Genomic DNA, 27,995 nt, shown 5'->3' with positions numbered 1-27,995 from the left:
AATGTAAAAGGTCGAGATTAGTAAAATAGTACCTCAAAGAATTGGACTGGTACCTTTGCATGCAAAGTCCAAAGTGCCAAGCGTTGCTCTTTGGAGCCACCCATGTGAGAGACAGAGAAATGGATGTAGTAGTTTGGAAATGTAGAATGTTTTAATATTCTTCAGTCAAATATGATCATTATTTTGTAAATTGCATTTCCTGATAAACGTTTGCACATTTAACACTGTTATGGAGAATGCAGCTGAAAAGAATCAAATCACATTATAGCTCTTTACACTATGAGCATTCAACTGAGATATCTTTTCATCAATGTAAGAAAAGCCCCCGCACTGATGCGCTCTCTTTTGTCTCAATGGAAAAATCCCTCATGTATGGCAGGGTTCCATGGTTTTATGGTTAGCACTCTGGACTCTGAATCCAGCGATCTGAGTTCAAATCTCGGTGGGACCTGCTTGAATTATGAGATATAATATTTCACTAATTTCTTAGAATTTGGACTTGGAAAAACATAACGTCAAAGTTTTATACTGAAACTTATCAACGTATAAGTATGTATCTATGTACACATGGCTATATCCATCTAGATAGTGATAATACAATATAAAGAAATGAATTATTCATAAACATAAGTACTGAAGCTGAAAACTAAAAACTGTTCTTTCCCATCCACAATTTAAGCAAGAGGTTCTTTTCCTTTCTCATCTTTATGATCAGTAATAAGATAGTTCATTTTGCTGATTTCTTATCTGACAACATTCTTGACTTACACAGTGCATTTAATTGTGAATTTCTTTGAAAGAGGAATTCAGATTAATACATTTGACATGTCTTTCGAAAGATTCTACTTTGTGGTTATGGATCTACTTTAGAAAAACAGAGTGTAAATATCTGTGTGTCTTAATTTCAAGATTGTTATTTAAAAGTTCATCTCTTCTGTCCCCAAAATACACAATTTGATTCCTCAAGTTTTCTTTTAATGAAGGCTTTCCAATTAAAAAAGTTCCGTGTTCCCCTTATCAATAACAGTAAGATTTAAACAAGTAATATCTTGGATCAGCCTCTTGTGATGAGTTGAGAAAACAGAGTCAGCTCACAAAATATCTCATTATTTTGAGCCATTTTATTTCCATGTTTTCTAAAAGTTCTATCATTTGCTCACATCAAATAGACTTTAAAAATACAATCAATAAATCAATGTTTCACTCTACCCGTGTTAGATTTATGATATTTATGAATACACTTGACAGAAAAAGATTTGGTCATAAGTCATGAAAGTGGTCCCACCGAGATTTGAACTCGGATCCTTGGATTCAAAGTCCAAAGTGCTAACCATTACACCATGGAACCTCCCATGTGATAGGGGAGCAAATTGCTGCAGCAATGTGGACATTTCACATTTTTTATTTTCTACAGTCAAAGACAAACAGAATTATATAACTTTTCTATTCTGTTCAACTTTTGCCTATTGAACTATGTTAGGGAAGGATGTTGCACAAAGGACTCAAGTAATGCTATGACTCTGTTGAACAGTACTTTTTATGTGAGATAAGATTTTGCAATAAAAGATAAGATTCCCCCGTGAATGCAATCTCTTCTGCCAAAATGGAAAGCTCAACCTGGTACAGGTGGGTTGATGGTGTTATGCGTGTCAATCTGGACTCTGAAAACAGGGATCTAAGTACAAAGCTCAGTGGGACTTATCTAAACTTTACGATTTTTTTTCCATTCAGTTCTTAGAAGTATTAATTGGAAAAACATCTCATTTACTTATAAACTTGTACGTATCAACTTATATGTATGTATCTCCCTATATATCGCTATATGTCTATGTATATTTATCGGAAAATATAAATATATACATTATAAAAATACATATAATTAATAGAGGTGAAAATAATGAACAGTTGTTGCCTCTCCGCATTTGAAACATGAGCTTCTTCTCCTTCCTCTTCTATATGTCCTGAAATTGAGATAGTCACTTTTTAATCAATTTTGATCTAACAACATAGTTGATTTGTACAAAGCATATCATACGATCTGTGAATAATTCTAAAAAAGAAAATTAGATCAGTACTTTTGAGGCCTCCAAGCAAAAGCTTATATTTCATGATTGCAGATCGACTGTTGAAAATCAGCATGAGAAATGTTTTATTTCACAATTTCCATACTAATATACAAAAAACATTTGTACTATCTGAATGATACCGTCATTGTCGTTCTCTAGGTTTGATTTAAGAACACATCTCTTTCAAAATGTGCTATGTTCGCCTTATCAATAGTGTGGAAATCTTCAAAAAGGAATGCTGGGAATCAGCCCTCTGAAATGCATTTGAGAAAAACAGGATAGGATTTTGTAATGTCGCACTATTTTGTGTAGGAATGTGATGTTATGTGTATTATAAAGTTCGTATTTCTGTAACTTGTTCAAGCTGTTGGACATTTTGAAAGGATTCAACATTTTTCTCTTTCAACCTACTGGTGTTGGATTGGAGCTATCAATAACAAAAGATGACAGAAATGTAAAAGGTCGAGATTAGTAAAATAGTACCTCAAAGAATTGGACTGGTACCTTTGCATGCAAAGTCCAAAGTGCCAAGCGTTGCTCTTTGGAGCCACCCATGTGAGAGACAGAGAAATGGATGTAGTAGTTTGGAAATGTAGAATGTTTTAATATTCTTCAGTCAAATATGATCATTATTTTGTAAATTGCATTTCCTGATAAACGTTTGCACATTTAACACTGTTATGGAGAATGCAGCTGAAAAGAATCAAATCACATTATAGCTCTTTACACTATGAGCATTCAACTGAGATATCTTTTCATCAATGTAAGAAAAGCCCCCGCACTGATGCGCTCTCTTTTGTCTCAATGGAAAAATCCCTCATGTATGGCAGGGTTCCATGGTGTAATGGTTAGCACTCTGGACTCTGAATCCAGCGATCCGAGTTCAAATCTTGGTGGGACCTGCTTGAATTATGAGATTTAATATTTCACTAATTTCTTAGAATTTGGACTTGGAAAAACATAACGTCAAAGTTTTATACTGAAACTTATCAACGTATAAGTATGTATCTATGTACACATGGCTATATCCATCTAGATAGTGATAATACAATATAAAGAAATGAATTATTCATAAACATAAGTACTGAAGCTGAAAACTAAAAACTGTTCTTTCCCATCCACAATTTAAGCAAGAGGTTCTTTTCCTTTCTCATCTTTATGATCAGTAATAAGATAGTTCATTTTGCTGATTTCTTATCTGACAACATTCTTGACTTACACAGAGCATTTAATTGTGAATTTCTTTGAAAGAGGATATCAGATTAATACATTTGACATGTCTTTCGAAAGATTCTACTTTGTGGTTATGGATCTACTTTAGAAAAACAGAGTGTAAATATCTGTGTGTCTTAATTTCAAGATTGTTATTTAAAAGTTCATCTCTTCTGTCCCCAAAATACACAATTTGATTCCTCAAGTTTTCTTTTAAGGAAGGCTTTCCAATTAAAAAAGTTCCGTGTTCCCCTTATCAATAACAGTAAGATTTAAACAAGTAATATCTTGGATCAGCCTCTTGTGATGAGTTGAGAAAACAGAGTCAGCTCACAAAATATCTCATTATTTTGAGCCATTTTATTTCCATGTTTTCTAAAAGTTCTATCATTTGCTCACATCAAATAGACTTTAAAAATACAATCAATAAATCAATGTTTCACTCTACCCGTGTTAGATTTATGATATTTATGAATACACTTGACAGAAAAAGATTTGGTCATAAGTCATGAAAGTGGTCCCACCGAGATTTGAACTCGGATCCTTGGATTCAAAGTCCAAAGTGCTAACCATTTCACCATGGAACCTCCCATGTGACAGGGGAGGAAATTGCTGCAGCAATGTGGACATTTCACATTTTTTATTTTCTACAGTCAAAGACAAACAGAATTATATAACTTTTCTATTCTGTTCAACTTTTGCCTATTGAACTATGTTAGGGAAGGATGTTGCACAAAGGACTCAAGTAACGCTATGACTCTGTTGAACAGTACTTTTTATGTGAGATAAGATTTTGCAATAAAAGATAAGATTCCCCCGTGAATGCAATCTCTTCTGCCAAAATGGAAAGCTCAACCTGGTACAGGTGGGTTGATGGTGTCATGCTTGTCAATCTGGACTCTGAAAACAGGGATCTAAGTACAAAGCTCAGTGGGACTTATCTAAACTTTACGATTTTTTTTCCATTCAGTTCTTAGAAGTATTAATTGCAAAAACATCTCATTTACTTATAAACTTGTACGTATCAACTTATATGTATGTATCTCCCTATATATCGCTATATGTCTATGTATATTTATCGGAAAATATAAATATATACATTATAAAAATACATATAATTAATAGAGGTGAAAATAATGAACAGTTGTTGCCTCTCCGCATTTGAAACATGAGCTTCTTCTCCTTCCTCTTCTATATGTCCTGAAATTGAGATAGTCACTTTTTAATCAATTTTGATCTAACAACATAGTTGATTTGTACAAAGCATATCATACGATCTGTGAATAATTCTAAAAAAGAAAATTAGATCAGCACCTTTGAGGCCTCCAAGCAAAAGCTTATATTTCATGATTGCAGATCGACTGTTGAAAATCAGCATGAGAAATGTTTTATTTCACAATTTCCATACTAATATACAAAAAACATTTGTACTATCTGAATGATACCGTCATTGTGGTTCTCTAGGTTTGATTTAAGAACACATCTCTTTCAAAATGTGCTATATTCGCCTTATCAATAGTGTGGAAATCTTCAAAAAGGAATGCTGGGAATCAGCCCTCTGAAATGCATTTGAGAAAAACAGGATAGGATTTTGTAATGTCGCACTATTTTGTGTAGGAATGTGATGTTATGTGTATTATAAAGTTCGTATTTCTGTAACTTGTTCAAGCTGTTGGACATTTTGAAAGGAGTCAACATTTGTCTCTTTCAACCTACTGGTGTTGGATTGGAGCTATCAATAACAAAAGATGACAGAAATGTAAAAGGTCGAGATTAGTAAAATAGTACCTCAAAGAATTGGACTGGTACCTTTGCATGCAAAGTCCAAAGTGCCAAGCGTTGCTCTTTGGAGCCACCCATGTGAGAGACAGAGAAATGGATGTAGTAGTTTGGAAATGTAGAATGTTTTAATATTCTTCAGTCAAATATGATCATTATTTTGTAAATTGCATTTCCTGATAAACGTTTGCACATTTAACACTGTTATGGAGAATGCAGCTGAAAAGAATCAAATCACATTATAGCTCTTTACACTATGAGCATTCAACTGAGATATCTTTTCATCAATGTAAGAAAAGCCCCCGCACTGATGCGCTCTCTTTTGTCTCAATGGAAAAATCCCTCATGTATGGCAGGGTTCCATGGTGTAATGGTTAGCACTCTGGACTCTGAATCCAGCGATCCGAGTTCAAATCTCGGTGGGACCTGCTTGAATTATGAGATTTAATATTTCACTAATTTCTTAGAATTTGGACTTGGAAAAACATAACGTCAAAGTTTTATACTGAAACTTATCAACGTATAAGTATGTATCTATGTACACATGGCTATATCCATCTAGATAGTGATAATACAATATAAAGAAATGAATTATTCATAAACATAAGTACTGAAGCTGAAAACTAAAAACTGTTCTTTCCCATCCACAATTTAAGCAAGAGGTTCTTTTCCTTTCTCATCTTTATGATCAGTAATAAGATAGTTCATTTTGCTGATTTCTTATCTGACAACATTCTTGACTTACACAGAGCATTTAATTGTGAATTTCTTTGAAAGAGGAATTCAGATTAATACATTTGACATGTCTTTCGAAAGATTCTACTTTGTGGTTATGGATCTACTTTAGAAAAACAGAGTGTAAATATCTGTGTGTCTTAATTTCAAGATTGTTATTTAAAAGTTCATCTCTTCTGTCCCCAAAATACACAATTTGATTCCTCAAGTTTTCTTTTAAGGAAGGCTTTCCAATTAAAAAAGTTCTGTGTTCCCCTTATCAATAACAGTAAGATTTAAACAAGTAATATCTTGGATCAGCCTCTTGTGATGAGTTGAGAAAACAGAGTCAGCTCACAAAATATCTCATTATTTTGAGCCATTTTATTTCCATGTTTTCTAAAAGTTCTATCATTTGCTCACATCAAATAGACTTTAAAAATACAATCAATAAATCAATGTTTCACTCTACCCGTGTTAGATTTATGATATTTATGAATACACTTGACAGAAAAAGATTTGGTCATAAGTCATGAAAGTGGTCCCACCGAGATTTGAACTCGGATCCTTGGATTCAAAGTCCAAAGTGCTAACCATTTCACCATGGAACCTCCCATGTGACAGGGGAGGAAATTGCTGCAGCAATGTGGACATTTCACATTTTTTATTTTCTACAGTCAAAGACAAACAGAATTATATAACTTTTCTATTCTGTTCAACTTTTGCCTATTGAACTATGTTAGGGAAGGATGTTGCACAAAGGACTCAAGTAACGCTATGACTCTGTTGAACAGTACTTTTTATGTGAGATAAGATTTTGCAATAAAAGATAAGATTCCCCCGTGAATGCAATCTCTTCTGCCAAAATGGAAAGCTCAACCTGGTACAGGTGGGTTGATGGTGTTATGCTTGTCAATCTGGACTCTGAAAACAGGGATCTAAGTACAAAGCTCAGTGGGACTTATCTAAACTTTACGATTTTTTTTCCATTCAGTTCTTAGAAGTATTAATTGGAAAAACATCTCATTTACTTATAAACTTGTACGTATCAACTTATATGTATGTATCTCCCTATATATCGCTATATGTCTATGTATATTTATCGGAAAATATAAATATATACATTATAAAAATACATATAATTAATAGAGGTGAAAATAATGAACAGTTGTTGCCTCTCCGCATTTGAAACATGAGCTTCTTCTCCTTCCTCTTCTATATGTCCTGAAATTGAGATAGTCACTTTTTAATCAATTTTGATCTAACAACATAGTTGATTTGTACAAAGCATATCATACGATCTGTGAATAATTCTAAAAAAGAAAATTAGATCAGTACCTTTGAGGCCTCCAAGCAAAAGCTTATATTTCATGATTGCAGATCGACTGTTGAAAATCAGCATGAGAAATGTTTTATTTCACAATTTCCATACTAATATACAAAAAACATTTGTACTATCTGAATGATACCGTCATTGTGGTTCTCTAGGTTTGATTTAAGAACACATCTCTTTCAAAATGTGCTATGTTCGCCTTATCAATAGTGTGGAAATCTTCAAAAAGGAATGCTGGGAATCAGCCCTCTGAAATGCATTTGAGAAAAACAGGATAGGATTTTGTAATGTCGCACTATTTTGTGTAGGAATGTGATGTTATGTGTATTATAAAGTTCGTATTTCTGTAACTTGTTCAAGCTGTTGGACATTTTGAAAGGAGTCAACATTTGTCTCTTTCAACCTACTGGTGTTGGATTGGAGCTATCAATAACAAAAGATGACAGAAATGTAAAAGGTCGAGATTAGTAAAATAGTACCTCAAAGAATTGGACTGGTACCTTTGCATGCAAAGTCCAAAGTGCCAAGCGTTGCTCTTTGGAGCCACCCATGTGAGAGACAGAGAAATGGATGTAGTAGTTTGGAAATGTAGAATGTTTTAATATTCTTCAGTCAAATATGATCATTATTTTGTAAATTGCATTTCCTGATAAACGTTTGCACATTTAACACTGTTATGGAGAATGCAGCTGAAAAGAATCAAATCACATTATAGCTCTTTACACTATGAGCATTCAACTGAGATATCTTTTCATCAATGTAAGAAAAGCCCCCACACTGATGCGCTCTCTTTTGTCTCAATGGAAAAATCCCTCATGTATGGCAGGGTTCCATGGTGTAATGGTTAGCACTCTGGACTCTGAATCCAGCGATCCGAGTTCAAATCTCGGTGGGACCTGCTTGAATTATGAGATATAATATTTCACTAATTTCTTAGAATTTGGACTTGGAAAAACATAACGTCAAAGTTTTATACTGAAACTTATCAACGTATAATTATGTATCTATGTACACATGGCTATATCCATCTAGATAGTGATAATACAATATAAAGAAATGAATTATTCATAAACATAAGTACTGAAGCTGAAAACTAAAAACTGTTCTTTCCCATCCACAATTTAAGCAAGAGGTTCTTTTCCTTTCTCATCTTTATGATCAGTAATAAGATAGTTCATTTTGCTGATTTCTTATCTGACAACATTCTTGACTTACACAGTGCATTTAATTGTGAATTTCTTTGAAAGAGGAATTCAGATTAATACATTTGACATGTCTTTCGAAAGATTCTACTTTGTGGTTATGGATCTACTTTAGAAAAACAGAGTGTAAATATCTGTGTGTCTTAATTTCAAGATTGTTATTTAAAAGTTCATCTCTTCTGTCCCCAAAATACACAATTTGATTCCTCAAGTTTTCTTTTAATGAAGGCTTTCCAATTAAAAAAGTTCCGTGTTCCCCTTATCAATAACAGTAAGATTTAAACAAGTAATATCTTGGATCAGCCTCTTGTGATGAGTTGAGAAAACAGAGTCAGCTCACAAAATATCTCATTATTTTGAGCCATTTTATTTCCATGTTTTCTAAAAGTTCTATCATTTGCTCACATCAAATAGACTTTAAAAATACAATCAATAAATCAATGTTTCACTCTACCCGTGTTAGATTTATGATATTTATGAATACACTTGACAGAAAAAGATTTGGTCATAAGTCATGAAAGTGGTCCCACCGAGATTTGAACTCGGATCCTTGGATTCAAAGTCCAAAGTGCTAACCATTACACCATGGAACCTCCCATGTGACAGGGGAGCAAATTGCTGCAGCAATGTGGACATTTCACATTTTTTATTTTCTACAGTCAAAGACAAACAGAATTATATAACTTTTCTATTCTGTTCAACTTTTGCCTATTGAACTATGTTAGGGAAGGATGTTGCACAAAGGACTCAAGTAACGCTATGACTCTGTTGAACAGTACTTTTTATGTGAGATAAGATTTTGCAATAAAAGATAAGATTCCCCCGTGAATGCAATCTCTTCTGCCAAAATGGAAAGCTCAACCTGGTACAGGTGGGTTGATGGTGTTATGCTTGTCAATCTGGACTCTGAAAACAGGGATCTAAGTACAAAGCTCAGTGGGACTTATCTAAACTTTACGATTTTTTTTCCATTCAGTTCTTAGAAGTATTAATTGGAAAAACATCTCATTTACTTATAAACTTGTACGTATCAACTTATATGTCTGTATCTCCCTATATATCGCTATATGTCTATGTATATTTATCGGAAAATATAAATATATACATTATAAAAATACATATAATTAATAGAGGTGAAAATAATGAACAGTTGTTGCCTCTCCGCATTTGAAACATGAGCTTCTTCTCCTTCCTCTTCTATATGTCCTGAAATTGAGATAGTCACTTTTTAATCAATTTTGATCTAACAACATAGTTGATTTGTACAAAGCATATCATACGATCTGTGAATAATTCTAAAAAAGAAAATTAGATCAGTACCTTTGAGGCCTCCAAGCAAAAGCTTATATTTCATGATTGCAGATCGACTGTTGAAAATCAGCATGAGAAATGTTTTATTTCACAATTTCCATACTAATATACAAAAAACATTTGTACTATCTGAATGATACCGTCATTGTGGTTCTCTAGGTTTGATTTAAGAACACATCTCTTTCAAAATGTGCTATGTTCGCCTTATCAATAGTGTGGAAATCTTCAAAAAGGAATGCTGGGAATCAGCCCTCTGAAATGCATTTGAGAAAAACAGGATAGGATTTTGTAATGTCGCACTATTTTGTGTAGGAATGTGATGTTATGTGTATTATAAAGTTCGTATTTCTGTAACTTGTTCAAGCTGTTGGACATTTTGAAAGGATTCAACATTTTTCTCTTTCAACCTACTGGTGTTGGATTGGAGCTATCAATAACAAAAGATGACAGAAATGTAAAAGGTCGAGATTAGTAAAATAGTACCTCAAAGAATTGGACTGGTACCTTTGCATGCAAAGTCCAAAGTGCCAACTGTTGCTCTTTGGAGCCACCCATGTGAGAGACAGAGAAATGGATGTAGTAGTTTGGAAATGTAGAATGTTTTAATATTCTTCAGTCAAATATGATCATTATTTTGTAAATTGCATTTCCTGATAAACGTTTGCACATTTAACACTGTTATGGAGAATGCAGCTGAAAAGAATCAAATCACATTATAGCTCTTTACACTATGAGCATTCAACTGAGATATCTTTTCATCAATGTAAGAAAAGCCCCCGCACTGATGCGCTCTCTTTTGTCTCAATGGAAAAATCCCTCATGTATGGCAGGGTTCCATGGTGTAATGGTTAGCACTCTGGACTCTGAATCCAGCGATCAGAGTTCAAATCTCGTGGGACCTGCTTGAATTATGAGATTTAATATTTCACTAATTTCTTAGAATTTGGACTTGGAAAAACATAACGTCAAAGTTTTATACTGAAACTTATCAACGTATAAGTATGTATCTATGTACACATGGCTATATCCATCTAGATAGTGATAATACAATATAAAGAAATGAATTATTCATAAACATAAGTACTGAAGCTGAAAACTAAAAACTGTTCTTTCCCATCCACAATTTAAGCAAGAGGTTATTTTCCTTTCTCATCTTTATGATCAGTAATAAGATAGTTAATTTTGCTGATTTCTTATCTGACAACATTCTTGACTTACACAGTGCATTTAATTGTGAATTTCTTTGAAAGAGGAATTCAGATTAATACATTTGACATGTCTTTCGAAAGATTCTACTTTGTGGTTATGGATCTACTTTAGAAAAACAGAGTGTAAATATCTGTGTGTCTTAATTTCAAGATTGTTATTTAAAAGTTCATCTCTTCTGTCCCCAAAATACACAATTTGATTCCTCAAGTTTTCTTTTAATGAAGGCTTTCCAATTAAAAAAGTTCCGTGTTCCCCTTATCAATAACAGTAAGATTTAAACAAGTAATATCTTGGATCAGCCTCTTGTGATGAGTTGAGAAAACAGAGTCAGCTCACAAAATATCTCATTATTTTGAGCCATTTTATTTCCATGTTTTCTAAAAGTTCTATCATTTGCTCACATCAAATAGACTTTAAAAATACAATCAATAAATCAATGTTTCACTCTACCCGTGTTAGATTTATGATATTTATGAATACACTTGACAGAAAAAGATTTGGTCATAAGTCATGAAAGTGGTCCCACCGAGATTTGAACTCGGATCCTTGGATTCAAAGTCCAAAGTGCTAACCATTTCACCATGGAACCTCCCATGTGACAGGGGAGGAAATTGCTGCAGCAATGTGGACATTTCACATTTTTTATTTTCTACAGTCAAAGACAAACAGAATTATATAACTTTTCTATTCTGTTCAACTTTTGCCTATTGAACTATGTTAGGGAAGGATGTTGCACAAAGGACTCAAGTAAGGCTATGACTCTGTTGAACAGTACTTTTTATGTGAGATAAGATTTTGCAATAAAAGATAAGATTCCCCCGTGAATGCAATCTCTTCTGCCAAAATGGAAAGCTCAACCTGGTACAGGTGGGTTGATGGTGTTATGCTTGTCAATCTGGACTCTGAAAACAGGGATCTAAGTACAAAGCTCAGTGGGACTTATCTAAACTTTACGATTTTTTTTCCATTCAGTTCTTAGAAGTATTAATTGGAAAAACATCTCATTTACTTATAAACTTGTACGTATCAACTTATATGTATGTATCTCCCTATATATCGCTATATGTCTATGTATATTTATCGGAAAATATAAATATATACATTATAAAAATACATATAATTAATAGAGGTGAAAATAATGAACAGTTGTTGCCTCTCCGCATTTGAAACATGAGCTTCTTCTCCTTCCTCTTCTATATGTCCTGAAATTGAGATAGTCACTTTTTAATCAATTTTGATCTAACAACATAGTTGATTTGTACAAAGCATATCATACGATCTGTGAATAATTCTAAAAAAGAAAATTAGATCAGTACCTTTGAGGCCTCCAAGCAAAAGCTTATATTTCATGATTGCAGATCGACTGTTGAAAATCAGCATGAGAAATGTTTTATTTCACAATTTCCATACTAATATACAAAAAACATTTGTACTATCTGAATGATACCGTCATTGTGGTTCTCTAGGTTTGATTTAAGAACACATCTCTTTCAAAATGTGCTATATTCGCCTTATCAATAGTGTGGAAATCTTCAAAAAGGAATGCTGGGAATCAGCCCTCTGAAATGCATTTGAGAAAAACAGGATAGGATTTTGTAATGTCGCACTATTTTGTGTAGGAATGTGATGTTATGTGTATTATAAAGTTCGTATTTCTGTAACTTGTTCAAGCTGTTGGACATTTTGAAAGGAGTCAACATTTGTCTCTTTCAACCTACTGGTGTTGGATTGGAGCTATCAATAACAAAAGATGACAGAAATGTAAAAGGTCGAGATTAGTAAAATAGTACCTCAAAGAATTGGACTGGTACCTTTGCATGCAAAGTCCAAAGTGCCAAGCGTTGCTCTTTGGAGCCACCCATGTGAGAGACAGAGAAATGGATGTAGTAGTTTGGAAATGTAGAATGTTTTAATATTCTTCAGTCAAATATGATCATTATTTTGTAAATTGCATTTCCTGATAAACGTTTGCACATTTAACACTGTTATGGAGAATGCAGCTGAAAAGAATCAAATCACATTATAGCTCTTTACACTATGAGCATTCAACTGAGATATCTTTTCATCAATGTAAGAAAAGCCCCCGCACTGATGCGCTCTCTTTTGTCTCAATGGAAAAATCCCTCATGTATGGCAGGGTTCCATGGTGTAATGGTTAGCACTCTGGACTCTGAATCCAGCGATCCGAGTTCAAATCTCGGTGGGACCTGCTTGAATTATGAGATTTAATATTTCACTAATTTCTTAGAATTTGGACTTGGAAAAACATAACGTCAAAGTTTTATACTGAAACTTATCAACGTATAAGTATGTATCTATGTACACATGGCTATATCCATCTAGATAGTGATAATACAATATAAAGAAATGAATTATTCATAAACATAAGTACTGAAGCTGAAAACTAAAAACTGTTCTTTCCCATCCACAATTTAAGCAAGAGGTTCTTTTCCTTTCTCATCTTTATGATCAGTAATAAGATAGTTCATTTTGCTGATTTCTTATCTGACAACATTCTTGACTTACACAGAGCATTTAATTGTGAATTTCTTTGAAAGAGGAATTCAGATTAATACATTTGACATGTCTTTCGAAAGATTCTACTTTGTGGTTATGGATCTACTTTAGAAAAACAGAGTGTAAATATCTGTGTGTCTTAATTTCAAGATTGTTATTTAAAAGTTCATCTCTTCTGTCCCCAAAATACACAATTTGATTCCTCAAGTTTTCTTTTAAGGAAGGCTTTCCAATTAAAAAAGTTCCGTGTTCCCCTTATCAATAACAGTAAGATTTAAACAAGTAATATCTTGGATCAGCCTCTTGTGATGAGTTGAGAAAACAGAGTCAGCTCACAAAATATCTCATTATTTTGAGCCATTTTATTTCCATGTTTTCTAAAAGTTCTATCATTTGCTCACATCAAATAGACTTTAAAAATACAATCAATAAATCAATGTTTCACTCTACCCGTGTTAGATTTATGATATTTATGAATACACTTGACAGAAAAAGATTTGGTCATAAGTCATGAAAGTGGTCCCACCGAGATTTGAACTCGGATCCTTGGATTCAAAGTCCAAAGTGCTAACCATTACACCATGGAACCTCCCATGTGACAGGGGAGGAAATTGCTGCAGCAATGTGGACATTTCACATTTTTTATTTTCTACAGTCAAAGACAAACAGAATTATATAACTTTTCTATTCTGTTCAACTTTTGCCTATTGAACTATGTTAGGGAAGGATGTTGCACAAAGGACTCAAGTAACGCTATGACTCTGTTGAACAGTACTTTTTATGTGAGATAAGATTTTGCAATAAAAGATAAGATTCCCCCGTGAATGCAATCTCTTCTGCCAAAATGGAAAGCTCAACCTGGTACAGGTGGGTTGATGGTGTTATGCTTGTCAATCTGGACTCTGAAAACAGGGATCTAAGTACAAAGCTCAGTGGGACTTATCTAAACTTTACGATTTTTTTTCCATTCAGTTCTTAGAAGTATTAATTGGAAAAACATCTCATTTACTTATAAACTTGTACGTATCAACTTATATGTATGTATCTCCCTTTATATCGCTATATGTCTATGTATATTTATCGGAAAATATAAATATATACATTATAAAAATACATATAATTAATAGAGGTGAAAATAATGAACAGTTGTTGCCTCTCCGCATTTGAAACATGAGCTTCTTCTCCTTCCTCTTCTATATGTCCTGAAATTGAGATAGTCACTTTTTAATCAATTTTGATCTAACAACATAGTTGATTTGTACAAAGCATATCATACGATCTGTGAATAATTCTAAAAAAGAAAATTAGATCAGTACCTTTGAGGCCTCCAAGCAAAAGCTTATATTTCATGATTGCAGATCGACTGTTGAAAATCAGCATGAGAAATGTTTTATTTCACAATTTCCATACTAATATACAAAAAACATTTGTACTATCTGAATGATACCGTCATTGTGGTTCTCTAGGTTTGATTTAAGAACACATCTCTTTCAAAATGTGCTATATTCGCCTTATCAATAGTGTGGAAATCTTCAAAAAGGAATGCTGGGAATCAGCCCTCTGAAATGCATTTGAGAAAAACAGGATAGGATTTTGTAATGTCGCACTATTTTGTGTAGGAATGTGATGTTATGTGTATTATAAAGTTCGTATTTCTGTAACTTGTTCAAGCTGTTGGACATTTTGAAAGGAGTCAACATTTGTCTCTTTCAACCTACTGGTGTTGGATTGGAGCTATCAATAACAAAAGATGACAGAAATGTAAAAGGTCGAGATTAGTAAAATAGTACCTCAAAGAATTGGACTGGTACCTTTGCATGCAAAGTCCAAAGTGCCAAGCGTTGCTCTTTGGAGCCACCCATGTGAGAGACAGAGAAATGGATGTAGTAGTTTGGAAATGTAGAATGTTTTAATATTCTTCAGTCAAATATGATCATTATTTTGTAAATTGCATTTCCTGATAAACGTTTGCACATTTAACACTGTTATGGAGAATGCAGCTGAAAAGAATCAAATCACATTATAGCTCTTTACACTATGAGCATTCAACTGAGATATCTTTTCATCAATGTAAGAAAAGCCCCCGCACTGATGCGCTCTCTTTTGTCTCAATGGAAAAATCCCTCATGTATGGCAGGGTTCCATGGTGTAATGGTTAGCACTCTGGACTCTGAATCCAGCGATCCGAGTTCAAATCTCGGTGGGACCTGCTTGAATTATGAGATTTAATATTTCACTAATTTCTTAGAATTTGGACTTGGAAAAACATAACGTCAAAGTTTTATACTGAAACTTATCAACGTATAAGTATGTATCTATGTACACATGGCTATATCCATCTAGATAGTGATAATACAATATAAAGAAATGAATTATTCATAAACATAAGTACTGAAGCTGAAAACTAAAAACTGTTCTTTCCCATCCACAATGTAAGCAAGAGGTTCTTTTCCTTTCTCATCTTTATGATCAGTAATAAGATAGTTCATTTTGCTGATTTCTTATCTGACAACATTCTTGACTTACACAGAGCATTTAATTGTGAATTTCTTTGAAAGAGGAATTCAGATTAATACATTTGACATGTCTTTCGAAAGATTCTACTTTGTGGTTATGGATCTACTTTAGAAAAACAGAGTGTAAATATCTGTGTGTCTTAATTTCAAGATTGTTATTTAAAAGTTCATCTCTTCTGTCCCCAAAATACACAATTTGATTCCTCAAGTTTTCTTTTAAGGAAGGCTTTCCAATTAAAAAAGTTCCGTGTTCCCCTTATCAATAACAGTAAGATTTAAACAAGTAATATCTTGGATCAGCCTCTTGTGATGAGTTGAGAAAACAGAGTCAGCTCACAAAATATCTCATTATTTTGAGCCATTTTATTTCCATGTTTTCTAAAAGTTCTATCATTTGCTCACATCAAATAGACTTTAAAAATACAATCAATAAATCAATGTTTCACTCTACCCGTGTTAGATTTATGATATTTATGAATACACTTGACAGAAAAAGATTTGGTCATAAGTCATGAAAGTGGTCCCACCGAGATTTGAACTCGGATCCTTGGATTCAAAGTCCAAAGTGCTAACCATTTCACCATGGAACCTCCCATGTGACAGGGGAGGAAATTGCTGCAGCAATGTGGACATTTCACATTTTTTATTTTCTACAGTCAAAGACAAACAGAATTATATAACTTTTCTATTCTGTTCAACTTTGCCTATTGAACTATGTTAGGGAAGGATGTTGCACAAAGGACTCAAGTAACGCTATGACTCTGTTGAACAGTACTTTTTATGTGAGATAAGATTTTGCAATAAAAGATAAGATTCCCCCGTGAATGCAATCTCTTCTGCCAAAATGGAAAGCTCAACCTGGTACAGGTGGGTTGATGGTGTTATGCTTGTCAATCTGGACTCTGAAAACAGGGATCTAAGTACAAAGCTCAGTGGGACTTATCTAAACTTTACGATTTTTTTTCCATTCAGTTCTTAGAAGTATTAATTGGAAAAACATCTCATTTACTTATAAACTTGTACGTATCAACTTATATGTATGTATCTCCCTTTATATCGCTATATGTCTATGTATATTTATCGGAAAATATAAATATATACATTATAAAAATACATATAATTAATAGAGGTGAAAATAATGAACAGTTGTTGCCTCTCCGCATTTGAAACATGAGCTTCTTCTCCTTCCTCTTCTATATGTCCTGAAATTGAGATAGTCACTTTTTAATCAATTTTGATCTAACAACATAGTTGATTTGTACAAAGCATATCATACGATCTGTGAATAATTCTAAAAAAGAAAATTAGATCAGTACCTTTGAGGCCTCCAAGCAAAAGCTTATATTTCATGATTGCAGATCGACTGTTGAAAATCAGCATGAGAAATGTTTTATTTCACAATTTCCATACTAATATACAAAAAACATTTGTACTATCTGAATGATACCGTCATTGTGGTTCTCTAGGTTTGATTTAAGAACACATCTCTTTCAAAATGTGCTATATTCGCCTTATCAATAGTGTGGAAATCTTCAAAAAGGAATGCTGGGAATCAGCCCTCTGAAATGCATTTGAGAAAAACAGGATAGGATTTTGTAATGTCGCACTATTTTGTGTAGGAATGTGATGTTATGTGTATTATAAAGTTCGTATTTCTGTAACTTGTTCAAGCTGTTGGACATTTTGAAAGGAGTCAACATTTGTCTCTTTCAACCTACTGGTGTTGGATTGGAGCTATCAATAACAAAAGATGACAGAAATGTAAAAGGTCGAGATTAGTAAAATAGTACCTCAAAGAATTGGACTGGTACCTTTGCATGCAAAGTCCAAAGTGCCAAGCGTTGCTCTTTGGAGCCACCCATGTGAGAGACAGAGAAATGGATGTAGTAGTTTGGAAATGTAGAATGTTTTAATATTCTTCAGTCAAATATGATCATTATTTTGTAAATTGCATTTCCTGATAAACGTTTGCACATTTAACACTGTTATGGAGAATGCAGCTGAAAAGAATCAAATCACATTATAGCTCTTTACACTATGAGCATTCAACTGAGATATCTTTTCATCAATGTAAGAAAAGCCCCCGCACTGATGCGCTCTCTTTTGTCTCAATGGAAAAATCCCTCATGTATGGCAGGGTTCCATGGTGTAATGGTTAGCACTCTGGACTCTGAATCCAGCGATCCGAGTTCAAATCTCGGTGGGACCTGCTTGAATTATGAGATTTAATATTTCACTAATTTCTTAGAATTTGGACTTGGAAAAACATAACGTCAAAGTTTTATACTGAAACTTATCAACGTATAAGTATGTATCTATGTACACATGGCTATATCCATCTAGATAGTGATAATACAATATAAAGAAATGAATTATTCATAAACATAAGTACTGAAGCTGAAAACTAAAAACTGTTCTTTCCCATCCACAATTTAAGCAAGAGGTTCTTTTCCTTTCTCATCTTTATGATCAGTAATAAGATAGTTCATTTTGCTGATTTCTTATCTGACAACATTCTTGACTTACACAGAGCATTTAATTGTGAATTTCTTTGAAAGAGGAATTCAGATTAATACATTTGACATGTCTTTCGAAAGATTCTACTTTGTGGTTATGGATCTACTTTAGAAAAACAGAGTGTAAATATCTGTGTGTCTTAATTTCAAGATTGTTATTTAAAAGTTCATCTCTTCTGTCCCCAAAATACACAATTTGATTCCTCAAGTTTTCTTTTAAGGAAGGCTTTCCAATTAAAAAAGTTCCGTGTTCCCCTTATCAATAACAGTAAGATTTAAACAAGTAATATCTTGGATCAGCCTCTTGTGATGAGTTGAGAAAACAGAGTCAGCTCACAAAATATCTCATTATTTTGAGCCATTTTATTTCCATGTTTTCTAAAAGTTCTATCATTTGCTCACATCAAATAGACTTTAAAAATACAATCAATAAATCAATGTTTCACTCTACCCGTGTTAGATTTATGATATTTATGAATACACTTGACAGAAAAAGATTTGGTCATAAGTCATGAAAGTGGTCCCACCGAGATTTGAACTCGGATCCTTGGATTCAAAGTCCAAAGTGCTAACCATTTCACCATGGAACCTCCCATGTGACAGGGGAGGAAATTGCTGCAGCAATGTGGACATTTCACATTTTTTATTTTCTACAGTCAAAGACAAACAGAATTATATAACTTTTCTATTCTGTTCAACTTTTGCCTATTGAACTATGTTAGGGAAGGATGTTGCACAAAGGACTCAAGTAACGCTATGACTCTGTTGAACAGTACTTTTTATGTGAGATAAGATTTTGCAATAAAAGATAAGATTCCCCCGTGAATGCAATCTCTTCTGCCAAAATGGAAAGCTCAACCTGGTACAGGTGGGTTGATGGTGTTATGCTTGTCAATCTGGACTCTGAAAACAGGGATCTAAGTACAAAGCTCAGTGGGACTTATCTAAACTTTACGATTTTTTTTCCATTCAGTTCTTAGAAGTATTAATTGGAAAAACATCTCATTTACTTATAAACTTGTACGTATCAACTTATATGTATGTATCTCCCTATATATCGCTATATGTCTATGTATATTTATCGGAAAATATAAATATATACATTATAAAAATACATATAATTAATAGAGGTGAAAATAATGAACAGTTGTTGCCTCTCCGCATTTGAAACATGAGCTTCTTCTCCTTCCTCTTCTATATGTCCTGAAATTGAGATAGTCACTTTTTAATCAATTTTGATCTAACAACATAGTTGATTTGTACAAAGCATATCATACGATCTGTGAATAATTCTAAAAAAGAAAATTAGATCAGTACCTTTGAGGCCTCCAAGCAAAAGCTTATATTTCATGATTGCAGATCGACTGTTGAAAATCAGCATGAGAAATGTTTTATTTCACAATTTCCATACTAATATACAAAAAACATTTGTACTATCTGAATGATACCGTCATTGTGGTTCTCTAGGTTTGATTTAAGAACACATCTCTTTCAAAATGTGCTATATTCGCCTTATCAATAGTGTGGAAATCTTCAAAAAGGAATGCTGGGAATCAGCCCTCTGAAATGCATTTGAGAAAAACAGGATAGGATTTTGTAATGTCGCACTATTTTGTGTAGGAATGTGATGTTATGTGTATTATAAAGTTCGTATTTCTGTAACTTGTTCAAGCTGTTGGACATTTTGAAAGGAGTCAACATTTGTCTCTTTCAACCTACTGGTGTTGGATTGGAGCTATCAATAACAAAAGATGACAGAAATGTAAAAGGTCGAGATTAGTAAAATAGTACCTCAAAGAATTGGACTGGTACCTTTGCATGCAAAGTCCAAAGTGCCAAGCGTTGCTCTTTGGAGCCACCCATGTGAGAGACAGAGAAATGGATGTAGTAGTTTGGAAATGTAGAATGTTTTAATATTCTTCAGTCAAATATGATCATTATTTTGTAAATTGCATTTCCTGATAAACGTTTGCACATTTAACACTGTTATGGAGAATGCAGCTGAAAAGAATCAAATCACATTATAGCTCTTTACACTATGAGCATTCAACTGAGATATCTTTTCATCAATGTAAGAAAAGCCCCCGCACTGATGCGCTCTCTTTTGTCTCAATGGAAAAATCCCTCATGTATGGCAGGGTTCCATGGTGTAATGGTTAGCACTCTGGACTCTGAATCCAGCGATCCGAGTTCAAATCTCGGTGGGACCTGCTTGAATTATGAGATTTAATATTTCACTAATTTCTTAGAATTTGGACTTGGAAAAACATAACGTCAAAGTTTTATACTGAAACTTATCAACGTATAAGTATGTATCTATGTACACATGGCTATATCCATCTAGATAGTGATAATACAATATAAAGAAATGAATTATTCATAAACATAAGTACTGAAGCTGAAAACTAAAAACTGTTCTTTCCCATCCACAATGTAAGCAAGAGGTTCTTTTCCTTTCTCATCTTTATGATCAGTAATAAGATAGTTCATTTTGCTGATTTCTTATCTGACAACATTCTTGACTTACACAGAGCATTTAATTGTGAATTTCTTTGAAAGAGGAATTCAGATTAATACATTTGACATGTCTTTCGAAAGATTCTACTTTGTGGTTATGGATCTACTTTAGAAAAACAGAGTGTAAATATCTGTGTGTCTTAATTTCAAGATTGTTATTTAAAAGTTCATCTCTTCTGTCCCCAAAATACACAATTTGATTCCTCAAGTTTTCTTTTAAGGAAGGCTTTCCAATTAAAAAAGTTCCGTGTTCCCCTTATCAATAACAGTAAGATTTAAACAAGTAATATCTTGGATCAGCCTCTTGTGATGAGTTGAGAAAACAGAGTCAGCTCACAAAATATCTCATTATTTTGAGCCATTTTATTTCCATGTTTTCTAAAAGTTCTATCATTTGCTCACATCAAATAGACTTTAAAAATACAATCAATAAATCAATGTTTCACTCTACCCGTGTTAGATTTATGATATTTATGAATACACTTGACAGAAAAAGATTTGGTCATAAGTCATGAAAGTGGTCCCACCGAGATTTGAACTCGGATCCTTGGATTCAAAGTCCAAAGTGCTAACCATTTCACCATGGAACCTCCCATGTGACAGGGGAGGAAATTGCTGCAGCAATGTGGACATTTCACATTTTTTATTTTCTACAGTCAAAGACAAACAGAATTATATAACTTTTCTATTCTGTTCAACTTTGCCTATTGAACTATGTTAGGGAAGGATGTTGCACAAAGGACTCAAGTAACGCTATGACTCTGTTGAACAGTACTTTTTATGTGAGATAAGATTTTGCAATAAAAGATAAGATTCCCCCGTGAATGCAATCTCTTCTGCCAAAATGGAAAGCTCAACCTGGTACAGGTGGGTTGATGGTGTTATGCTTGTCAATCTGGACTCTGAAAACAGGGATCTAAGTACAAAGCTCAGTGGGACTTATCTAAACTTTACGATTTTTTTTCCATTCAGTTCTTAGAAGTATTAATTGGAAAAACATCTCATTTACTTATAAACTTGTACGTATCAACTTATATGTATGTATCTCCCTTTATATCGCTATATGTCTATGTATATTTATCGGAAAATATAAATATATACATTATAAAAATACATATAATTAATAGAGGTGAAAATAATGAACAGTTGTTGCCTCTCCGCATTTGAAACATGAGCTTCTTCTCCTTCCTCTTCTATATGTCCTGAAATTGAGATAGTCACTTTTTAATCAATTTTGATCTAACAACATAGTTGATTTGTACAAAGCATATCATACGATCTGTGAATAATTCTAAAAAAGAAAATTAGATCAGTACCTTTGAGGCCTCCAAGCAAAAGCTTATATTTCATGATTGCAGATCGACTGTTGAAAATCAGCATGAGAAATGTTTTATTTCACAATTTCCATACTAATATACAAAAAACATTTGTACTATCTGAATGATACCGTCATTGTGGTTCTCTAGGTTTGATTTAAGAACACATCTCTTTCAAAATGTGCTATATTCGCCTTATCAATAGTGTGGAAATCTTCAAAAAGGAATGCTGGGAATCAGCCCTCTGAAATGCATTTGAGAAAAACAGGATAGGATTTTGTAATGTCGCACTATTTTGTGTAGGAATGTGATGTTATGTGTATTATAAAGTTCGTATTTCTGTAACTTGTTCAAGCTGTTGGACATTTTGAAAGGAGTCAACATTTGTCTCTTTCAACCTACTGGTGTTGGATTGGAGCTATCAATAACAAAAGATGACAGAAATGTAAAAGGTCGAGATTAGTAAAATAGTACCTCAAAGAATTGGACTGGTACCTTTGCATGCAAAGTCCAAAGTGCCAAGCGTTGCTCTTTGGAGCCACCCATGTGAGAGACAGAGAAATGGATGTAGTAGTTTGGAAATGTAGAATGTTTTAATATTCTTCAGTCAAATATGATCATTATTTTGTAAATTGCATTTCCTGATAAACGTTTGCACATTTAACACTGTTATGGAGAATGCAGCTGAAAAGAATCAAATCACATTATAGCTCTTTACACTATGAGCATTCAACTGAGATATCTTTTCATCAATGTAAGAAAAGCCCCCGCACTGATGCGCTCTCTTTTGTCTCAATGGAAAAATCCCTCATGTATGGCAGGGTTCCATGGTGTAATGGTTAGCACTCTGGACTCTGAATCCAGCGATCCGAGTTCAAATCTCGGTGGGACCTGCTTGAATTATGAGATTTAATATTTCACTAATTTCTTAGAATTTGGACTTGGAAAAACATAACGTCAAAGTTTTATACTGAAACTTATCAACGTATAAGTATGTATCTATGTACACATGGCTATATCCATCTAGATAGTGATAATACAATATAAAGAAATGAATTATTCATAAACATAAGTACTGAAGCTGAAAACTAAAAACTGTTCTTTCCCATCCACAATTTAAGCAAGAGGTTCTTTTCCTTTCTCATCTTTATGATCAGTAATAAGATAGTTCATTTTGCTGATTTCTTATCTGACAACATTCTTGACTTACACAGAGCATTTAATTGTGAATTTCTTTGAAAGAGGAATTCAGATTAATACATTTGACATGTCTTTCGAAAGATTCTACTTTGTGGTTATGGATCTACTTTAGAAAAACAGAGTGTAAATATCTGTGTGTCTTAATTTCAAGATTGTTATTTAAAAGTTCATCTCTTCTGTCCCCAAAATACACAATTTGATTCCTCAAGTTTTCTTTTAAGGAAGGCTTTCCAATTAAAAAAGTTCCGTGTTCCCCTTATCAATAACAGTAAGATTTAAACAAGTAATATCTTGGATCAGCCTCTTGTGATGAGTTGAGAAAACAGAGTCAGCTCACAAAATATCTCATTATTTTGAGCCATTTTATTTCCATGTTTTCTAAAAGTTCTATCATTTGCTCACATCAAATAGACTTTAAAAATACAATCAATAAATCAATGTTTCACTCTACCCGTGTTAGATTTATGATATTTATGAATACACTTGACAGAAAAAGATTTGGTCATAAGTCATGAAAGTGGTCCCACCGAGATTTGAACTCGGATCCTTGGATTCAAAGTCCAAAGTGCTAACCATTTCACCATGGAACCTCCCATGTGACAGGGGAGGAAATTGCTGCAGCAATGTGGACATTTCACATTTTTTATTTTCTACAGTCAAAGACAAACAGAATTATATAACTTTTCTATTCTGTTCAACTTTTGCCTATTGAACTATGTTAGGGAAGGATGTTGCACAAAGGACTCAAGTAACGCTATGACTCTGTTGAACAGTACTTTTTATGTGAGATAAGATTTTGCAATAAAAGATAAGATTCCCCCGTGAATGCAATCTCTTCTGCCAAAATGGAAAGCTCAACCTGGTACAGGTGGGTTGATGGTGTTATGCTTGTCAATCTGGACTCTGAAAACAGGGATCTAAGTACAAAGCTCAGTGGGACTTATCTAAACTTTACGATTTTTTTTCCATTCAGTTCTTAGAAGTATTAATTGGAAAAACATCTCATTTACTTATAAACTTGTACGTATCAACTTATATGTATGTATCTCCCTATATATCGCTATATGTCTATGTATATTTATCGGAAAATATAAATATATACATTATAAAAATACATATAATTAATAGAGGTGAAAATAATGAACAGTTGTTGCCTCTCCGCATTTGAAACATGAGCTTCTTCTCCTTCCTCTTCTATATGTCCTGAAATTGAGATAGTCACTTTTTAATCAATTTTGATCTAACAACATAGTTGATTTGTACAAAGCATATCATACGATCTGTGAATAATTCTAAAAAAGAAAATTAGATCAGTACCTTTGAGGCCTCCAAGCAAAAGCTTATATTTCATGATTGCAGATCGACTGTTGAAAATCAGCATGAGAAATGTTTTATTTCACAATTTCCATACTAATATACAAAAAACATTTGTACTATCTGAATGATACCGTCATTGTGGTTCTCTAGGTTTGATTTAAGAACACATCTCTTTCAAAATGTGCTATATTCGCCTTATCAATAGTGTGGAAATCTTCAAAAAGGAATGCTGGGAATCAGCCCTCTGAAATGCATTTGAGAAAAACAGGATAGGATTTTGTAATGTCGCACTATTTTGTGTAGGAATGTGATGTTATGTGTATTATAAAGTTCGTATTTCTGTAACTTGTTCAAGCTGTTGGACATTTTGAAAGGAGTCAACATTTGTCTCTTTCAACCTACTGGTGTTGGATTGGAGCTATCAATAACAAAAGATGACAGAAATTTAAAAGGTCGAGATTAGTAAAATAGTACCTCAAAGAACTGGACTGGTACCTTTGCATGCAAAGTCCAAAGTGCCAAGCGTTGCTCTTTGGAGCCACCCATGTGAGAGACAGAGAAATGGATGTAGTAGTTTGGAAATGTAGAATGTTTTAATATTCTTCAGTCAAATATGATCATTATTTTGTAAATTGCATTTCCTGATAAACGTTTGCACATTTAACACTGTTATGGAGAATGCAGCTGAAAAGAATCAAATCACATTATAGCTCTTTACACTATGAGCATTCAACTGAGATATCTTTTCATCAATGTAAGAAAAGCCCCCGCACTGATGCGCTCTCTTTTGTCTCAATGGAAAAATCCCTCATGTATGGCAGGGTTCCATGGTGTAATGGTTAGCACTCTGGACTCTGAATCCAGCGATCCGAGTTCAAATCTCGGTGGGACCTGCTTGAATTATGAGATTTAATATTTCACTAATTTCTTAGAATTTGGACTTGGAAAAACATAACGTCAAAGTTTTATACTGAAACTTATCAACGTATAAGTATGTATCTATGTACACATGGCTATATCCATCTAGATAGTGATAATACAATATAAAGAAATGAATTATTCATAAACATAAGTACTGAAGCTGAAAACTAAAAACTGTTCTTTCCCATCCACAATTTAAGCAAGAGGTTCTTTTCCTTTCTCATCTTTATGATCAGTAATAAGATAGTTCATTTTGCTGATTTCTTATCTGACAACATTCTTGACTTACACAGAGCATTTAATTGTGAATTTCTTTGAAAGAGGAATTCAGATTAATACATTTGACATGTCTTTCGAAAGATTCTACTTTGTGGTTATGGATCTACTTTAGAAAAACAGAGTGTAAATATCTGTGTGTCTTAATTTCAAGATTGTTATTTAAAAGTTCATCTCTTCTGTCCCCAAAATACACAATTTGATTCCTCAAGTTTTCTTTTAATGAAGGCTTTCCAATTAAAAAAGTTCCGTGTTCCCCTTATCAATAACAGTAAGATTTAAACAAGTAATATCTTGGATCAGCCTCTTGTGATGAGTTGAGAAAACAGAGTCAGCTCACAAAATATCTCATTATTTTGAGCCATTTTATTTCCATGTTTTCTAAAAGTTCTATCATTTGCTCACATCAAATAGACTTTAAAAATACAATCAATAAATCAATGTTTCACTCTACCCGTGTTAGATTTATGATATTTATGAATACACTTGACAGAAAAAGATTTGGTCATAAGTCATGAAAGTGGTCCCACCGAGATTTGAACTCGGATCCTTGGATTCAAAGTCCAAAGTGCTAACCATTTCACCATGGAACCTCCCATGTGACAGGGGAGGAAATTGCTGCAGCAATGTGGACATTTCACATTTTTTATTTTCTACAGTCAAAGACAAACAGAATTATATAACTTTTCTATTCTGTTCAACTTTTGCCTATTGAACTATGTTAGGGAAGGATGTTGCACAAAGGACTCAAGTAACGCTATGACTCTGTTGAACAGTACTTTTTATGTGAGATAAGATTTTGCAATAAAAGATAAGATTCCCCCGTGAATGCAATCTCTTCTGCCAAAATGGAAAGCTCAACCTGGTACAGGTGGGTTGATGGTGTTATGCTTGTCAATCTGGACTCTGAAAACAGGGATCTAAGTACAAAGCTCAGTGGGACTTATCTAAACTTTACGATTTTTTTTCCATTCAGTTCTTAGAAGTATTAATTGGAAAAACATCTCATTTACTTATAAACTTGTACGTATCAACTTATATGTATGTATCTCCCTATATATCGCTATATGTCTATGTATATTTATCGGAAAATATAAATATATACATTATAAAAATACATATAATTAATAGAGGTGAAAATAATGAACAGTTGTTGCCTCTCCGCATTTGAAACATGAGCTTCTTCTCCTTCCTCTTCTATATGTCCTGAAATTGAGATAGTCACTTTTTAATCAATTTTGATCTAACAACATAGTTGATTTGTACAAAGCATATCATACGATCTGTGAATAATTCTAAAAAAGAAAATTAGATCAGTACCTTTGAGGCCTCCAAGCAAAAGCTTATATTTCATGATTGCAGATCGACTGTTGAAAATCAGCATGAGAAATGTTTTATTTCACAATTTCCATACTAATATACAAAAAACATTTGTACTATCTGAATGATACCGTCATTGTGGTTCTCTAGGTTTGATTTAAGAACACATCTCTTTCAAAATGTGCTATATTCGCCTTATCAATAGTGTGGAAATCTTCAAAAAGGAATGCTGGGAATCAGCCCTCTGAAATGCATTTGAGAAAAACAGGATAGGATTTTGTAATGTCGCACTATTTTGTGTAGGAATGTGATGTTATGTGTATTATAAAGTTCGTATTTCTGTAACTTGTTCAAGCTGTTGGACATTTTGAAAGGAGTCAACATTTGTCTATTTCAACCTACTGGTGTTGGATTGGAGCTATCAATAACAAAAGATGACAGAAATGTAAAAGGTCGAGATTAGTAAAATAGTACCTCAAAGAATTGGACTGGTACCTTTGCATGCAAAGTCCAAAGTGCCAAGCGTTGCTCTTTGGAGCCACCCATGTGAGAGACAGAGAAATGGATGTAGTAGTTTGGAAATGTAGAATGTTTTAATATTCTTCAGTCAAATATGATCATTATTTTGTAAATTGCATTTCCTGATAAACGTTTGCACATTTAACACTGTTATGGAGAATGCAGCTGAAAAGAATCAAATCACATTATAGCTCTTTACACTATGAGCATTCAACTGAGATATCTTTTCATCAA

General features: G+C 33.5%; 20 non-coding genes across 20 annotated transcripts; 9 read left to right on the top strand and 11 right to left on the bottom strand.

Annotated features, from left to right (window-relative positions):
- Window positions 1-1,276: 1,276 nt before the first annotated feature.
- Window positions 1,277-1,348, bottom strand: TRNAQ-UUG (transfer RNA glutamine (anticodon UUG)). Its single transcript has one exon. It is a non-coding gene; the product is annotated as a tRNA-Gln (tRNA).
- A 1,548-nt stretch (window positions 1,349-2,896) lies between these two features.
- TRNAQ-CUG (transfer RNA glutamine (anticodon CUG)) lies at window positions 2,897-2,968 on the top strand. The gene has a single exon. It is a non-coding gene; the product is annotated as a tRNA-Gln (tRNA).
- An 825-nt stretch (window positions 2,969-3,793) lies between these two features.
- TRNAQ-UUG (transfer RNA glutamine (anticodon UUG)) lies at window positions 3,794-3,865 on the bottom strand. The gene has a single exon. It is a non-coding gene; the product is annotated as a tRNA-Gln (tRNA).
- Window positions 3,866-5,413: 1,548 nt separating this feature from the next.
- TRNAQ-CUG (transfer RNA glutamine (anticodon CUG)) lies at window positions 5,414-5,485 on the top strand. The gene has a single exon. It is a non-coding gene; the product is annotated as a tRNA-Gln (tRNA).
- Window positions 5,486-6,310: 825 nt separating this feature from the next.
- Window positions 6,311-6,382, bottom strand: TRNAQ-UUG (transfer RNA glutamine (anticodon UUG)). Its single transcript has one exon. It is a non-coding gene; the product is annotated as a tRNA-Gln (tRNA).
- Window positions 6,383-7,930: 1,548 nt separating this feature from the next.
- TRNAQ-CUG (transfer RNA glutamine (anticodon CUG)) lies at window positions 7,931-8,002 on the top strand. Its single transcript has one exon. It is a non-coding gene; the product is annotated as a tRNA-Gln (tRNA).
- An 825-nt stretch (window positions 8,003-8,827) lies between these two features.
- On the bottom strand, window positions 8,828-8,899 carry TRNAQ-UUG (transfer RNA glutamine (anticodon UUG)). Its single transcript has one exon. It is a non-coding gene; the product is annotated as a tRNA-Gln (tRNA).
- A 2,444-nt stretch (window positions 8,900-11,343) lies between these two features.
- TRNAQ-UUG (transfer RNA glutamine (anticodon UUG)) lies at window positions 11,344-11,415 on the bottom strand. The gene has a single exon. It is a non-coding gene; the product is annotated as a tRNA-Gln (tRNA).
- Window positions 11,416-12,963: 1,548 nt separating this feature from the next.
- Window positions 12,964-13,035, top strand: TRNAQ-CUG (transfer RNA glutamine (anticodon CUG)). The gene has a single exon. It is a non-coding gene; the product is annotated as a tRNA-Gln (tRNA).
- An 825-nt stretch (window positions 13,036-13,860) lies between these two features.
- TRNAQ-UUG (transfer RNA glutamine (anticodon UUG)) lies at window positions 13,861-13,932 on the bottom strand. The gene has a single exon. It is a non-coding gene; the product is annotated as a tRNA-Gln (tRNA).
- A 1,548-nt stretch (window positions 13,933-15,480) lies between these two features.
- TRNAQ-CUG (transfer RNA glutamine (anticodon CUG)) lies at window positions 15,481-15,552 on the top strand. Its single transcript has one exon. It is a non-coding gene; the product is annotated as a tRNA-Gln (tRNA).
- An 825-nt stretch (window positions 15,553-16,377) lies between these two features.
- On the bottom strand, window positions 16,378-16,449 carry TRNAQ-UUG (transfer RNA glutamine (anticodon UUG)). The gene has a single exon. It is a non-coding gene; the product is annotated as a tRNA-Gln (tRNA).
- A 1,547-nt stretch (window positions 16,450-17,996) lies between these two features.
- On the top strand, window positions 17,997-18,068 carry TRNAQ-CUG (transfer RNA glutamine (anticodon CUG)). Its single transcript has one exon. It is a non-coding gene; the product is annotated as a tRNA-Gln (tRNA).
- An 825-nt stretch (window positions 18,069-18,893) lies between these two features.
- Window positions 18,894-18,965, bottom strand: TRNAQ-UUG (transfer RNA glutamine (anticodon UUG)). Its single transcript has one exon. It is a non-coding gene; the product is annotated as a tRNA-Gln (tRNA).
- A 1,548-nt stretch (window positions 18,966-20,513) lies between these two features.
- Window positions 20,514-20,585, top strand: TRNAQ-CUG (transfer RNA glutamine (anticodon CUG)). The gene has a single exon. It is a non-coding gene; the product is annotated as a tRNA-Gln (tRNA).
- An 825-nt stretch (window positions 20,586-21,410) lies between these two features.
- TRNAQ-UUG (transfer RNA glutamine (anticodon UUG)) lies at window positions 21,411-21,482 on the bottom strand. Its single transcript has one exon. It is a non-coding gene; the product is annotated as a tRNA-Gln (tRNA).
- Window positions 21,483-23,029: 1,547 nt separating this feature from the next.
- TRNAQ-CUG (transfer RNA glutamine (anticodon CUG)) lies at window positions 23,030-23,101 on the top strand. Its single transcript has one exon. It is a non-coding gene; the product is annotated as a tRNA-Gln (tRNA).
- An 825-nt stretch (window positions 23,102-23,926) lies between these two features.
- TRNAQ-UUG (transfer RNA glutamine (anticodon UUG)) lies at window positions 23,927-23,998 on the bottom strand. The gene has a single exon. It is a non-coding gene; the product is annotated as a tRNA-Gln (tRNA).
- A 1,548-nt stretch (window positions 23,999-25,546) lies between these two features.
- Window positions 25,547-25,618, top strand: TRNAQ-CUG (transfer RNA glutamine (anticodon CUG)). Its single transcript has one exon. It is a non-coding gene; the product is annotated as a tRNA-Gln (tRNA).
- An 825-nt stretch (window positions 25,619-26,443) lies between these two features.
- Window positions 26,444-26,515, bottom strand: TRNAQ-UUG (transfer RNA glutamine (anticodon UUG)). Its single transcript has one exon. It is a non-coding gene; the product is annotated as a tRNA-Gln (tRNA).
- Window positions 26,516-27,995: the final 1,480 nt, after the last annotated feature.

The sequence above is a fragment of the Lissotriton vulgaris genome, chromosome 4_1 (genome assembly GCF_964263255.1).
Source record: "Lissotriton vulgaris chromosome 4_1, aLisVul1.2, whole genome shotgun sequence".
Lineage (NCBI taxonomy): Eukaryota > Metazoa > Chordata > Amphibia > Caudata > Salamandridae > Lissotriton > Lissotriton vulgaris.
The sequence above is the reverse complement of the archived record's forward strand: the minus strand, read 5'-3'. Positions and strand labels throughout refer to the sequence as shown.